A 17,782-nucleotide genomic window follows, 5' to 3' on the forward strand; every position below is an offset into this window, starting at 1 on the left:
TATTTCACACTTATATTCAATCAAGAGATATTGAAAATGTATGTTTATTTAACAGATTTAGGACTTATACATGAGTATGTGTACACACATATATTCATTTCATGTTTTCAACATATATGTACACATGTACATATATTCATTTCATGTTGAAGAATTATAGATGGTCAAGTTCATTTCATTTATGCTGATGTTTTTGTAGCTTTAGTAAGATAAACCTATGTGATGAAGGTACACTTTGATACCACTGATAAAGGGCCACACCACCCTACCAACTCACAACCAAAAAATTCCACAATAAGGAGACAAGAGATGGAAAAATGCTTCCCAAGAAATTTTATTATAATTTAAAATCCAACATTTTTGCAAGATCTCTCAAGATCCAATCCAAACCCAAGCTAGTCTAGATCCACACTCTAGTAGAAACCTCTGAGATCTCAACTCGTGCTCACAAGCCACCAAGCAACCTCCTTGTTTCTAAACCATAGTCACTAGCTCTTCTCAAACTCTATCCAAGATCCAAGTGTAAACTGCCTCACATTCAGTGCTCTGTCTACACATTCACAACTCCATCACAATCCTACTATAAACTGCCTCACATTCGGCGCTCTGTTCACAGACTCAGGAAAACTCACTCTTCACTTTCTCCTTCTCTTTCACACCTTCCAGCTTCACACCTTGAAGCTTGACTTTCCTAAGCTTCTACTTCTTCAGCTTCACCTTCCCAAGCTTTCCTTCTCAAGCTTTCACCTTCTTCTCGAGCTTCTCCTTGTTGAGCTTGATTATAAATGCTCATATGCCTTGCTTAAATAGACACTTACCACCCAATGCATGACTTATCCACAACCTTCTAGAATTCCACCTACACAATATTCACAACCTTCTACAATATCCACAACCTTCTAGAATTACAACTAAGCACCACCATGTGGCCCAATTAGAAAATTACATTTCCTTTATTGATTACAACAAACATTAAATGCAAGATTTAAGAAACTTTCCACAAGCTTCTAAGATGCCACGTACACACCTCGATAAATGTAATGACAACTATTTTTCTTATTTTTCTATTTATGCTACGTATGCACCTCAAAAATAGAAATTCCTCTTTTCTCCTTTTTACCATTTTTTATTATTTATTTATTTCCTCTAATTTTTGTCACTTTCTCTCTCCTCCAGATTTTTAAATTTTTTTTTTTTTTTTTTTTTTTCTCTTGCAAGATGCTCCTGCATCAGACTCCCTTGGTAGATAGAAAAGTGTGTCCCACACTTTGAAGCCAAAAAGAAATATCTACAACCATCTTCATCTTCACCAAAGGTTTCCACCTCAATAGGGACAACAAAACCACCATGCAAATCTTCCACACTAGCATCTCAACCATCTAATCAACTTGCTCACTCCCACAAAAAAACTGAACATAATACTTCATTAGTAAACTCTCATTCACATCAAAAACTAGTGCATCCATACCAGCAATAACAAACTCCACATCAACAACCACATGTAGATCTCCATCAACACATTCCAAACTCTCAACACCGACCATCTCATTACTCACAACAAGATGCTATGCAACATACAAGCCGCCACCATCAACAACTGGATCTTCCACGACTGAGTGCTCCACAATCTCCATGTCAGACTCAACCAACCGATCATGAAAACCAACCTCTGTCCCAACATAAAAAAGGTTAGGAATATCTTTAGCAACATCCTTCGGCTACTCTGCAGGTTTTGTATCAGACTCCACAAACTGATCAACAAAACCAACTTCTTCCACCTCAACCTTGCGATGCCATCTTCTCTCACGAACCTCCTTAACTTGATCAGCCAATCTATCATCCAACTAAGAAAACATCTTAGAAAAATTCATCTCCACTATATCATGAAGTTTTGCAATCATCTTAGGGTCCAATCCTCTTGGAGCCATCTCCCAAGATCTTCATAAACCCTCTGCAACAAATCCTTCCCACGCTCCTTGTGACAACCAATTTTTTGCAAGTCAGATCGCAACCTGCCACCTTGCACGAACAATCAAGAACCACATCACAAGTCTAGGACAATAGATCTGCAATCCACAAGCTCTCTACGATCATGCCTCAACAAGTTTAGTCTTCCATCTCCACATCCATCGATCAATCTGCATATCCTCCCAAGGTCCTAGTGCAAACTATCTCAGCTTTGGTGATCTATTTACATGCTCAGGAACTCCCACTTTGATAAGCTTCACCTAACCAAGGTCCTAGTACAAACTGCCTCACACTTCAGTGATTTTCTTGTACACTCGAGAACTCCTGCTCTGATACCACTTGATGAAGGTGCACTTTGATACCACTGATAAAGGGCCACACCACCCTACCAACTCACAACCAAAAAATGCCACAATAAGGAGACATGAGATGACAAAATGCTTCTCAAGCAATTTTATTATAATTTAAAATCTAACATTTTGCAAGATCTCTCAAGATCCAATCCAAACCCAAGCTAGTCTAGATCCACACTCTAGTAGAAACTTCTGAGATCTCAACTCATGCTCACAAGCCACCAAGCAACCTCCTTGTTTCTAAACCGTAGTCACTAGCTCTTCTCAAACTCTATCCAAGATCCAAGTGTAAACTACCTCACATTCGACGCTTTGTCTACACGTTCACAACTCCATCACAATCCTGCTGTAAATTGCCTCACATTCGACACTCTGTTCACAGACTCAGGAAAACTCACTCTTCACTTTCTCCTTCTCTTTCACACCTTGAAGCTTGAATTTCCTAAGCTTCTACTTCTCGAGCTTCACTTTCCCAAGCTTTCCTTCTCAAGCTTTCGCCTTCTTCTTGAGCTTCTCCTTCTTGAGCTTGATTATAAATTCTCATATGCCTTGTTTAAATAGGCACTTAGCACCCAATGCATGACTTATCCACAACATTCTAGAATTCCACCTACACAATATCTACAACCTTCTACAATATCCACAACCTTCTAGAATTACAACTAAGCACCACCACATGGCCCAATTAGAAAATTACATTTCCTTTATTGATTACAACAAATATTAAATGCAAGATTTAAGAAACTTTCCACAAGCTTCTAAGATGCCACCTACACACCTCGATAAATGTCATGACAACTATTTTTCTTATTTTTCTATTTATGCCACCTATGCACCTCAAAAATAGAAATTCCTCTTTTCTCCTTTTTCCCATTTTCTATTTTTTATTTATTTCCTCTAATTTTCATCACTTTCTCTCTCCTCCAGATTTTTTTTTAATTTTTAAAATAAAAATAAATTTTCTCTTGTAAGATGCTCCTGCATCACTATGAGATCAAAGATAAATTAATTAAAATGATATGTGTGTGTGTGTGTATATTTTTTCAATAATATTAATCATATTGCTGAATAGACATGTCCTGTGAAGGGACGTGCCTCTTCCTTTGGTTCATTCCTCATATATATACAAGGACATTGTCATTTGGAAAATACATACCAGACATTATTGTAGTATCATTACTAATACAACAATCCTAATGAAAAATAACATGGTATCGTAGCCTAGTTGTAGATGAATGGAATGAAGAATAAAAATGCATAAAACTATAAAACTTTGAAAATTATTTTCATTGACCTAAAGGAAATACATAATAATCTATTGAGTATGATGTAGATGATAAAAAATAGGTTGACTAAGATACAAATGATGAGACTCCAATCAAGGTTTATGAACATCAATAATTACAGTGATTTGAAATATGTTAGACTTGGCAAAAATCATCATCTATGGGATTGGGTGCCATGTTATCAGATGAAATCAATGGATGGGAAGAGGTTGTTGGAAATATAAGAGGAGTAACTGAGAGGGGAGGGGTAAATTAGTTACCACTAAAATAAATCCCAGATCCCTTAGATGTTAGTACAAAATAACCTTTGAAAAATAAACTCTATTAAAGCTTGATAAACAAAAAAAATATTGTAACTTGGTAAATACTTAACATGAAAATATTAAGATGTTATATGTGATTACTATTACTTTAACTTAGTTGAAAACATATAAGAAACATAGCATGAATACATTTGACACCAAGATTTTAATGTAGAAACCCAATTTGGGAAAAATCGCCAATTTCAACTAGTTACTAATTTTCACTTTTATGAAGTGAGCCCCGTTAGGAGCCAACCTTGTTAAAGGTTACAAAACACACTGTTAGGTGTGACCCTTTTAGAGGATTTAATCACCCTGTTAGGAGTGACCTTGTTAGAGGTCTTTGGAAAATTCAATAGAAATGCCACCTTGTTAGATTATTTACAAATAGTTGTTAAGTCAACTCTGTTAAGAGATTTAGATAACTGCTATTAATGGTCAGAGAGTAATAATGACATGACTTGATTTGGATGCAGCTAAATTGCTGATTACAGATCTCAATTCTGGCTTGAATACTTGATCCTTCTTGATCGAATATATCTTTTTAGCTCCTTAAGGATATTTTGCTTATCCTTCTGATTCACTTCTTATGATCAAATCTTTAATTCTCTTCCATGCATTCACACACTTTCTAATCCTCAACTTGCCCTTATATTTATATCTTTCATATTATTAAGTCAACTAGAATACAACTTAGAATAATTAATATTCATCTCCTCAGTCAGCTAGAATCAATAGATAAATCAATTGAACTTAATATGCCAAAATAAGAAAATCCTTCATTAGCTGACCCTGCTCGGTAGACACTAACTTAAAAATGATTTTCCTATGTTAACCAAGTGAACTTAGTCAACACTACATATTTACAAAGTTCCTTTGGTAACCGAGTGAGCTTGGTTAACACTAGTTCCATCCAACATTTCCTTCATTAACTAAGTGAGCTTGGTTAACACTCATCTTTTGCAAACTTTCCTTTCGCACCCAAGTGAACTCAGTAGATACTAACTTATGACTAGGCAAACTCTGGAATGCTTGGTAGTCATAGAAAACTATCTTCAATTCTTGAGTGAGCTTGACATACACTGACCAGTGATGATATGACATTTTGTGTAACATGAAAGACAATACACAATTAATCAATTGTTTCAAAAATCTCCCTCTTTGGCATTGATGGCAACACAACATGTAATAGCATAATGGAATTTTTTAAGTAAGGAACAAAGTAAGGAACATATCCTTAGTTTCATTTTGATTCTCATCAGTGAGAACTCCCTCTATCAATGTGAACTCTTTCTACCTTCAGTTTCTTCCTTTGTCAGAAAAATTTTGTCTACTACAAATTTTTCTAATAGAAAACTTTACCTTTGATATCAAACCAAGTTCATTCTCCCTCATTGACATCTCTTTCTCTTCACAAAATTTCTATATGATAGCAAAATTCTCCCTCTTTGACATCTCATGCCAAAGACAATGTTCAGTGAATACCAATGTACCTCAAGTATAGGTCCATTTGCAATATGCCCTTGTCAATATTGCACCAACTAATTGATCTTCAAGATGCTTTGGTTGATGCATCACCAAACTTCACTTAGGGTCCATTTGGTTTGTGGAATTTAAAAAATTGGGATTTCTACAAACCTTGGTTTAGCAAAATCAAGGTTTTGCAAATCTTCATTCTAATTTTGGGGATTTTACTTGAACTATTTGTTTCACTCAGGGGATGTGTTAAGACACATTATTATGTGTAAGCTTGGAATTGAAGGAAAACTTCAAAAAGTAGTCCAATCTATTATTTTTACACTCCTTAAAAAACATAACCAAGTTTTGATTTTCAATTCCTACTTATAGTAGGAAGTTGGAAAACCTGGTTTTGAGGCAAAATTAGAAGTTTGGTATACTATTCCATTTTGCCAATTTTAAAACAAATGCAAAAAAATTCAAATCTGGATTTTGTAAAAGCCAATTCCTATCATCTTATAGGAACTAAATGGACCCTTAGTGAGCTTCATATAGGGGAATGACCCCTAGCTTACCTCTTAGATAAAGAAATGCATCCTTAGGTAATGGCTTGGTGAATATGTCTACAACTTTTTTTTTTGTATTCACATATTCTAACATTACTTCTTTGTCTTGTACCAATTCTCTTAAGAAATGATATTTTATAGCAATGTGTTTCATTTTGGTATACATCACTGGATTCTTTGATATATTGATTGCACTGGTATTATCATAGTATATAACCACTGGATCCTTGATCTCTATCTTTATGCCTACTAATAGTTATTTGAACCAAACAATATTAGAATAATTGACTACCACTGCCACATATCCTGCCTATGTTGTGGATTGAGAAGTACAATTTTGTTTCTTGCTTGTCCAAGACACTAGTCTTTTACCAAGAAAGAATGCTCCACCATTTGTGCTTTTTTTGTCATCAATACTTCCTACCCAATCAACATCTGTGACTACTTTTAAATCCAAATTATCTCCTATTTTGTACCATAAACCATATTCTTCAGTATATTTTAGATATCTCATGATTCTTTTGAGTTCCATCATGCAATTTTCTTTGGGATTTGCTAAGAATCTTGCCACCATACCAATTGCTAATTCAATATCAAGCCTTGTATGCACTACATACTACAATTTTCCAATCATTGATTTATATTTGGTTTGATCTACCTCTTTGAAATCATCATTTTTGGAAAGCTTATGTCTAGTAGACATAGGGGTTCCAACTGGTCTTGAATCTTCCATTCCAAATTTCTTTAGTATCTCCTTGATATATTTAGATTGAGTAATGTAGATACCATCTTTCTTCAATTGAATTTTCAATTCAACAAAGAATTTTATCTCTCTAAACATAGATGTCTCAAATTCTTTACTCATTTATTTTGAAAATGCTTTGCACAAGTCATCATTTCCTGTGAATAAAGTATCATCAACAAATATTTTTTCCAACATAATCTTTTTGTCTAGTCCTTATCTGATATATAGACTACTATTATCATTTATTCTTTAAAAACCAATATGTATCAAGTAATTATGAAGTCTTTCATACCAAGCTCTAGGAGCTTTCTTGAGAGCATATAATGCCTTGTGTAATTTAAAAACCATGTCTCTTTTTCTAGGATCTACAAAACCTTTAGGTTGTTTGGTATAGACATCCTCATCAAGAATTCCATTCAAGAATGTAGATTTTACATCCATTTGCTAAACTCTAAATCCTCTATGAGTTGCATATGCTAGTAAAGTTCTAACACCTTCTAATCTTGCATTAGGAGAAAAAGTCTCACCAGAATCAATACCTTCTTCTTGAGAATAGCCTTTACATACCAACCTTGCTTTGTTTCTAGAAACTTTTCCATCTTCATCTAGTTTATTTCTGAATACCCAGTTTGTGCCAATTATATTCTTATCCTTGGGTCTAGGAACAAGAATCCAAATTTTTTTCTTCTCTATGAATTTTATTTCTTCATTCATTGCTTTAATCCAAATTTCATTATCCAATGTATCTTAACATTTCTAGGTTCAAATTCAGCAAGTAAACATGTACCTTTCAATTTGTTTCTTGTCATTGTTTCATATGATTTGTGATCAAGTGCATAATGCCTTCTAACATATCTTGCTAACACAGGTTCTTTGGATTTTGAATGAGTTTCACTAATTTTATCATGAACTCCAGTATCAATCTTGGGTCCCACTATCTGTGACTCAGGTCCATCAGACTCAGTTTGCTCTAGCTCAGTAGCCTCTGATTGTGACTTGGGTCCTTCAGACTATAACTCGGGTTGCACTGTTTGTAACTTAGTAGCTATTGGAGATTTTGGGGACTCAAGAGGTGAAGCCTCTTGCCTACCAGATAGATTTGGAAAGGTATTAGGTTCATAGTAAAAAAATATTCTATAATCCTTAGGCTCTTTGCTACTTTCTGCTTCACTCTTTTTTGTAAACTTATCAAGTCTCACATGTGCACTTTCTATGATTTTATGAGTAGAAAAATTCAAACACTTATATTCTTTACTTCTACAGGAGTATCTTAGGAATATACCTTCATCAACTTTGACATCAAATTTACCTTTCCTAGATTCTTTCAAAATATAACATTTGCTACCAAATACTTTCAAGTAACTTGAATTAGGTTTGTAGCTATACCATAGTTCATAAGGAGTTTGATTTGAGTCTTTCTTTAGCTATACTCTATTCAAACTATGAACTAAAATGCTGATAGCTTCCTTCCAATATTTGATTGCAAAATTCTTTTCTATCATCAATGTTCTTGCACAATCCATGATGGATTTGTTCCTTCTTTCAAATATACCATTCTGCTGAGGTGTACCAGGGGCTGATACTTGTCTTTTAATTCCTTTTTTGATGCAAAATTCATTGAATTCATTGGAGATTAACTCACCACCTCTATCCAATCTTAAACATTTTAATTTATTTTTAGTTTCTTTTTTTACTCTTGCCAGATACCAGTTGAATTTGTGAAAAGCTTCTAATTTTTCTTTTAGATACATTATAGTCATCATTCTAGAATAGTCATCAACAAAAATAATAATTTTTTTTTCTCCATTATAACTCTTTATTCCAATAGGTACACATAAGTGTGTATGCACAAGCCCTAAGACTTCTTTAGAATGATAGTTCTTGCTTTTGAAACTAGTCTTTTCCATCTTACCAATTTGACAATTTTTGCATAGACCCATATTATGTTTCCTCAAGATAGGAATACCTCTTATTGTATTATGTTTTCTTATCTGAACTAGGCCATCAAAGTTTACATGACATAATCTTTTGTGCCATAATCAACTTTTTGTTGATAATTGGCTAATAGAGATATGTAATTTTTTTCATTTATGGCAACACATTGTTGTACATGCTTATAGGAAACCTCAAAAATAAAGAGACTTAGCTTTTAGTAATCAAAAAATTGTCTAAGTATAGAATTGGGTATACAACAGTGTATTATTTTGTTTATAACTTGTTGCTAACATCACTTTATGACTAGAAAAGTTAGATGGAGATAGTATACATGTTGGTGATGACATGTATAACCTTGAAAGTCAATATGAAATATATATAATCATGTTTTAGTGAAACAAGATAGCAAAATTGAAGGAAAGGATTATTTTGTTTACAAGATAATTACTTGTCTAATTAGGGCCGACATCCTAGATGTTTAATATAAGTTGGAAAAGTGGATTGTGGTCTTAACCGACCCAACAACAATTTGTGCAAAGACATGGTATTTACACAAAGGATATTTTGCAATAAGAGGTGTGCTATCATGTAATTGTGATGTTGAGCAATTGTATGCAAAATTTTGTGAAAGCGATATATGCGATGTTCTATACAAGCTATCTTGTGATCCAAGATCAAGCTAAAGATTAGAGATCAATCAAGGAAGAAGTTATAGTCTGATTACTTATTTGGGCAGTGAGCTCTTCTTGTAATTAGAAGTGCATGTTTGGGTAGTGGGCTCATCTTGCATTCTCTGTACTACAACTCCTAACATGGATTCAAAGTCTCCTAATAGGGACTCCTTATACCAAATTTTCTCATTGAATACTATCAGAGTCCATCCTCTAACAATAAACTTATATATAAATATATTATCTAGTGGGTATAATCCCCACTAGGGTTTTCCCTTGGCCAGGGTTTCCCTAGTTAACAAAATACGGTGTTATGAGTTATCTTTGTGCATTGTTACTGTTACTATTCAAAATTACTTTATTGCTTTGTTATGCATGATTTAAATTAAGAAAAAATATCTAGTTGGCAACTAAAGTTTGTAGATTATTGATTCAAACCCCCCTCTCCATAATCCCTATTTATAACACTTTCTTCTAGTTAAGCAATAAAACATGAACTTTCACTAAGATCAAGATAGAATAGGTTACCTTTTGTTTATTTGCTAGATCCAACTAGATTTCCTTTTCCATCCAATAGTTTGGCCTTCCCTTCCATAAATTCTACCTTGAAGCCAATGTTATTCAACTGTGCCACAATTAGTAAAATTATGCTTTACTCCTTCAACACAATAAGCATTATCACATATAAGTTCATTGGTTAGTGAAACACATCCTTATTTCATAATCTCACACTACCGCCATCATAATATTCCATGTGCTCAAACTTTGTTTGTCTCTAGTCATATGATGTGAACAACTATTGCCAATAATACATGTATCATTTTTGCTAACATGAGAGATAAATGACATCTTATCTCCTTTGTCATCAGATTCATCCTTTACAACAATATATACCATTTCATCTTCACTATTATCATAATCTTTAGCCATAAAACATGATTTCTTACCTTTGTCTTTATAGTTTTTGAATTTCTTTTTGCTTTTATACTTATTACTTTTCTTTTCATCCTTACTTTCTCTATTAGGACATCGTGCAACAATGTGACCAACTTCTTCACAAGAAAAACATATTAGAAGAATCTTACCTTTGTACTTTCCTCTACCTTTGAAATATTTCCATGCAAGTAGTGTGTTGGCTCCTAATTTAACAGTGATTATTACCACCAGACATTTTTTTTATTATACCTAGAGGTATCCAACGTTCATATTTAGCAAAATAAACTATGTCCTTGGGCCAACAACATAAAGCACAATGTTTCCTACACTTTTGGCTCTAAAAAACCAAGGTGGGAGTACCTTAGGGATTCAATTAAATTCTTGACTCTTACCATTAATCCCTAGAAACAACATATATGGTCCAATTTCTCTAATATCTATAAGGCAAAAATGATATATTGGAGCTAATAATAATGATAAATTCCCATAGATAGATGATGACCACATTTATACACTTGATACAAAATTTTGATTGATTTAGATTTGAATATAAATTTGATATATGTAGTAGAAATTATTTTAGTTTGTTTCTGATTTATATGACCAGTGCCTTATCCATTTCTATATAGAGTCAATTATTACCAGGGGACCTATTTCAAATAACTTGTAGATGAATTTTATCAACTATAATCACCAATTCCCATTCTTACTAGCATCCCTTTTGTAAACCTACAGACCCTACCAATTTTATTGAAGCACTTTCTTAACTCCTGAAATAAAAGTAACAATAAAATCAATATACAACCCATCGAGATTGCATTCAATCAATTAAAACTTATTTAACTGATCTCAAAGAAAACAAGCTTATAAATTAGAGATAGAGATTGAAAATATAGATATAGTGTATATGCCCTTTTTATATTATCCTTTTGAAAAGACTAATACAATAACTAATAGAAACTCAATGAAACTTAGAACATCTTGTTGATTTAGTCATTGCTATGAAAATATCAAAAAATTAAAAAGGTTTGAAGTAAACTCAGAAAACTACACATAAGTGGGCCAACAATGCTTTTTGATCAGAACAAAAATATGCAAAATTCTTGGACCCTTTTTCTATCATTGGGATCTCACTTATAGGGTGAGATGCAACAAGCTTTAGGCATAGAGAAATGACAACTATCCCTAAGACATAAAATATCAATATTTTGTTACTATCTTACAAGACAAAAAATTGTGCAACAGAAAAAATTTACATCATAATATTCCTTTTGTGGGGGCCATTTTCTATTACACCTATTGTTACATTTTCTTTGTTTGATGAAAAAGATTATGATTAGCCTTATTGTTGCTATGGGTCCTCGAAAGATGTGGCTAATGCAATTGATGGTGATGTTTCTAGCTTTAATTTTTGCAAGCTCACTTCAACTCGAGGATCTCCATTTACATCATCATGAATTGATAAGAAAATAGTTATATTCACTTCCTCTTCTGCCAAGTCATCAGTCTAGATTTTTGTGCCTACAACTGCAATTGGTGCTCACTTTTTTCCTTTTCTTCCCTTTAATCTCTTGATGATGTGTCAGTAATCTGTACCTCATCTTGCTCCATCTCATCATCATCAATTTCAACTTCTTCCAACTGCTCACCATAAGTGATATCTACCATCCAATTTTCAAAAAGTGTGTCATCTAGCCAATTAAATTGTAAAATATCTATTGGAATTTATAGTTGGGAAGATTTACTTTTGGGGGTGAATCAGAAGTAACAAACTTTACCCTCTAAAACTTTTAACTGAGACTATTCACATGCATCTAACACATCTAATTAACATGAAAATAAAAACATGCATGAAAATAGATAACACAAGATTTGATCACCCAAAAACCCTCCAAAATGAGAAGGTAAAACTAGGGTGGGGATGACACCCACAACTTATCATTGCAGCAATATGTAACTGGTTAATCTTACAAACTTTGACCACCACCAATGGTCTGCCTTGTGAAAGGCCTGCCCTGTTAAAGGCTTTACACCCTATTAAAAGTGACTTGTCTAAAGGATTTACAAACATTCACTTGGAATGTCACCCTGTTAAAGAATTTAACACCTTGTTAGAGGTTCTACAAAATAGTTGTTAAGCCAACCTATCTTCATAGGATTTTGATTCTCCTAATACAATGGCTAGAAAGTATAGTAGAATGTATTGATTTGATGACTTATAATCTTCAATTGTTTATTCTAGATTCTTGTTCTATTCAATCTGATATGATCCTTCTTGATCTAATATATCTCTGTTCGAAGTGCTAATACTCTTTTCTTGACCAACTAATTCTATAATGTTTTTCTTGCTCTAAGTCTTCTCATCCCTTCCAGAACTTTGCTAGCATTCACTCATGCATTCTCACATGACCTCTTACACTTTTGAATTATGGAATTTTGACCTCCTTATAAAAGTTTTAAGACTTAGGGTTAGGTATGAATCTATGATCGAGATTCATCCATCTTTTTCTACTCAATTCTTTCCATTTTTCCTGATTGGTTGCATGCTCTCTCCATTTTTCTGATTGGTTGCATGTTGATTACATAGGGAATGTAATAGATTTGATCTTATCTTTTAGATCCTTTGAGCTTCATCTTGAGTCAGCTCAAAAATGGTTTACATCTGAGTTTGTGAAGGCACAAAATCATATGCTGATTTTGTGTTACTTAGCACTTACTGATTATTGATGCTCGACACATATAGGATTTCTGTCTTTCTTGGCTCCTATAGTAACTCTGTCTTGCTCGGCTCCTATACTTTGCTTGACACATATACTAGCTCAACATCAATTGTCACTTGACACTTGAATAGCTCAGCACCTATTGAATTTTTGGCTCAGCACATACTGTAGCTTGACATCTATACTATACTCGACATCAACTTAGAAATTTATTTAGTGTGTTTACACTCAATTGTCAAAATAAATCTGAGACCACAATCGCCCCCTTTGACATGATTTAAAAAAAAACTTAACTAAGCATTATGAATATGATCTCTATGAGTACAATATATATCTTGTTCAACATATGTACAAAACTTCAAAAACTTGTTCAAAATTTTGTAGAAGACTATATACCTCAAAACTTGTAACTCCCTCTGAGTTGATGTGTCATTTCTGTATCCAAAACTCTTTATTTTGAATTTGTCTCATGCTGATTATTTTGATACTCTTTATCTTTTCCATGTCATTCCTTCCCTTGTCTACCCTATTTCTATTTTCTTTGTTTTTACTCTATTGATACTCCCCCTTTCACACATCTTCCCTTGTAGTTTTTGTATCCTTTTGGCTTTATCTCCTTATCTCCTCAAAACTCAAAATTTTATTAGCTCCTCCAATTTATAATATCTCCTCCTTTGGGTATCTCCCCCTTTGGGTCTCCTAATTTATTATCTCCCCCATATCTTCATAATGTATTATCTCCCCCTTTTTGACAATTATGTTAAATGGTTCTATGTGTTAATTGAATACTTAGCCAAAAAGGATTTGTTTACCTCCATTATGATCTTCGTAGTAGCATCCCAATTGTCTAATACAATTTCTAGTGCTTTAAGCTGGATGGCTATCTCTACTACAAGGTGTACTAGGCCTTCCAATGTAGAAAGATTAGGATCTTTCTTCAAGACATTTTCTACATAGGTCATTTCTTTGTGCAAAATTTCCATATGAGGGGTTATGTCAGACTGGATTTGTATTAGCTTGGCCTTGGTGTTTTCCTCATTTGCTCTGAGTACAACTAATTCCTTTTGTGTGTGAAGCATTACAGAAAAATGCTTCTTACTTTGAGCTGGATCCTTTGGTAGCTGCATGCTAGATACTTTAAGGTTCCTTTCCAAGCTCAATATCCTCTGGCTAGTCTCTTGTGTGAAAATTGAGGAATCGCATAGTTTGGAGTACAATGAGAATATATTCTCAAGTACTACTTTCACCTTTTCTACCTTCTTTGCCAGGTCCACTTGTGACAGTGCTATCTCACTAGATATTTTATCATTTACTTTCATCTAGAATTTCTTTTTAGACCATTCAAGTAATTTGACATTGTTGTCTAGGTCTTCATTCTGTACTTGGTCCACTATGTTGGATAATTGCTACATTATGGAATTTGTTTCATCAGATACTTGTAAGCTAAATGCATTTAGAAAGATGTCCTTAATTTCTATCAATGCTTGCCTTTGCCTATACTCGTTTCTAAGTATATCTTGTTTCTTCTTCTTTTCTAGTGCCTCTTGCACTTCATTAATCTAATCTATGTTCATTGTTTTATAGTCATAGCTTGGTATGACTATCTTCCTCATCAAGTGCAGGGTCTCTATAGTGAAGTACCCTTGCTATCTTGGTAGAGCTTGAGCCTGGTGCTGATATTTGCAGTGGTACTGCATTAGTGCTTGGCTACTATGTTGTTCCACTAGGAGTCCCTGTAGTAGGCAAATTTACTAATGTTTGAATTACCTCTTGTTCTTTCTCCTCAGGGCTCTCTTCCTTGTTCTCTTCAACTTTTCCTTGATCAATGATTGTGATCTGAGGAGGTGCACCTTAAATTTGTGCTATAGGTATAGAGATATCCTTATGTCCTATTTTCTCCTTTGCTTGCTCCTCGGTAGTTGAAGTCACTATGACTGTGGAATCAACCTTAGCTAATGTGTCTTTTACTTCTTGCTCTTGTGGTTATCCACTTGTAGCCATTGCAACATGCAAAGGTGGTTCTTGTGGATTCAACTTCTCCTTTGTAATCTCAGCTACTACCTTCTGAAGTTCCTCTACACTCACCAAGACTGGATTGGTACACAATTGTGCTTGTAGTGTGGTCTGGTGAAGAATCTTTCTAAGATCCTTTGTAGTCAATGGGTTTATGTTCTAACTAGAGGTGTTAGGAACATCCTTTACAATTACGGTCTCTGTAGGTGTAGGTGTTACATGTGGAGGGCTAGGAGGTGGTATTTGTGTGTCTTACACACTTTGATCTATTTGCTGCTGTATCATGTCATCTTTTTGTCTTTCCCTTTCCACTGCAACATCTATCTTTTCTTTCCCTCCTTCTTCTTCCTTGTCATTTTATTCTTCATTATCTTCATCATTCCTTCCCTTAAAGGGATCTTCTTGTCTTTCCTTAACTATCTAGAGACCATAAATTAATTTCCACATGAGAGTGGGCTTCTTCACAACATCTTCAATTTTATTTTGCAAAATACTGAATGATCTGTATTTGGATGTGAATTTTCTCCCATGCTTCTTACTTGCCTTACTTATTTGACCTTTTGTGAGTTCAAGCATCACACAAGCCAATGTTGACTCTCTTATTTCTTTTTCCATATTTAGGCAATAATGCCATTTGCTTTCTATAATCAAATATAACTCCTTAGGCATAGTATTATCTAGGTCAAGTGGAGTACTCTTGAACTTTGCCATCATAGTGTATACTGATTCTTCCACTATGTTTTGTTCTTCTCTACTTAACTTATTAAAGTCAATACTTTTCAATCCAGACAAGTCTGCGTTACCTCTTATATTGTCACATATATTCTCTAGATTAGACTTAGTGGTGTGACTTACCACTCTGAATTGTCTGTTGTCATCAGACTCTATCCTCTCTTCATCTAACTCTAGAGGTGGCATATATTTTCTCCTCTGTTTCTTCTCTGCTGGCCCTCCTTGTTCTTTGGCTTTCTACTTTTCTAGTTCCTTTGCCACCTTTTTTTTAGCCCTTGTATCTACCCTAGTGATAGGTTTTTCTGGGCTTTGGCTTAGCTATTTTCTTGCCTTTAGGCTATGTTGTGGGCTACTTTTGTGCTTTCCTCTTCTTGGGCTCAGCCTTAGGTGCTTCCTCTTCTTCCTCAACACCTTCTACTTATTTGGCATCTTCACCCATTCCTTAGGTTAGTGCTAGTGGCTCTTGCCCCTATTTCTCTTCATCTTCACCTTCCTCTTCATCCTCTTCTTCTTCCTCTACTTTTGTTGCGCTTCTCCAAATTTAGCCTTGAGATTTTTGACTAATTTGTCTTTTTTCTTGAGTGTAGAATTAGTCTTCAATTCCATATCTACTTTAGATCTTACTACATCATATGTACCAAAATGTTGGGCACTTTTATCTACTTGTTTTGCAAGTAGAGCTATTATTGCTATAGATGTTTCATCAATATTTATCTCATACCCAAGTGGTCTAAGCCATTTTACCCTTGGTATGGCTACCTGGATATAGGTATAGTCAATATCAACAAGAAAACAAATATCATTTATGTGCTGCTACACAAGTGAGACCGGAATCCAGAGTCTCTATTTCATTGATTTCTTGAAATCTTCAAAATAACTGGTTATGAGTGTCTCAAAATTTACTCCCATAATGTATTCATTCACTTGGGCTACAATGAACCTGTTTGTCTTCTAGCTAACCTTTCCAAAAGAGGGGAATTCATTATGTACATAGAAGAATATACCTATCAAAATTGCTATAAATTTACATTGAGCCCCCTTTGTTCTCATTATAGCTCCCAAATTTTCATTGATACATTGTAGTTGCAGTTCTACTAGATCATAGGTATGATCCTTTTTAACAAGTTTATAACCAACATCTACTACAATACAAGGAACACTGTTGAGTCTGTTAAATTGGTAAAATTTGTGGGATATGACTCTAATTGAAAAATCAACAAGAGGATCCTTAATAGTATCAATGGTCATGCCTCTCTTGTTCCACTTGGCTCCAATATTCTTCTTAATAGCTTCTTTTGAGTCACTCCTTAGGGTTTTAGGCTGATCTAGGGTTGGATATCCTATTATCCTATGAATAATCTTTTTTGATATTTTAAATAGCCCATCTTCTGACCAAAAGCTACCATCATGTATCCTAATAAGTACAATTCTAATCCATTCGGTCTTAAAGCTAGTAGGGAACTCTAGGGCATGGTTTAAGCCCTTCTTCTCAATGATTTGAAATTCTTCTTTCAAGACTCCATTCTCACACAACTTGTCATATGCCTCCCTAACTTCCATATCTCCAATAACACCTATTTTGTAGTTATAGCATCTCCTAACATCTTGGACCATTATAACCTTAGGAGGAATTACAGACAAGGCTCTGACAGGGTCATTTTTATAGGAAACTTTAGGGATAGGTCAAAAATAGGTTGCTTGACTTCATTTGACACTAATTGAACTTCAAATGACTCTTTTTCACAGGGTTTTCTAGAACTAGAGGCCATTTTTGCAATCTGGGGTTTTCACACAAAGAAAATTTGAAATTGTGTAGGTCGGCACAAGTATAAATACCTTGTATCATTGAAACTATGCTGAATCTCAGTTGAAATATGCTCAAATGCTTCAAAATCTACTTGGAAATCATTTTTCTCTTTTCTCATCTTTTGTTCTTTGCTTGCGATGGTGAAAAATGATTCAAAATGCTATCATATACCCTTGTTTCATAGCATTTACTGCTTAGTGCATTTATAGCTATCCACTTGGCTTCCATTATCTTTCCAACACTTGACATACACTGGAGTTTTACTTACTCGGCTTCAACTAGAATTTCCC

Source organism: Cupressus sempervirens, chromosome 3 (genome assembly GCF_028749045.1).
Source record: "Cupressus sempervirens isolate cs-2001-9-10 chromosome 3, ASM2874904v1, whole genome shotgun sequence".
NCBI classification, from domain to species: domain Eukaryota; kingdom Viridiplantae; phylum Streptophyta; class Pinopsida; order Cupressales; family Cupressaceae; genus Cupressus; species Cupressus sempervirens.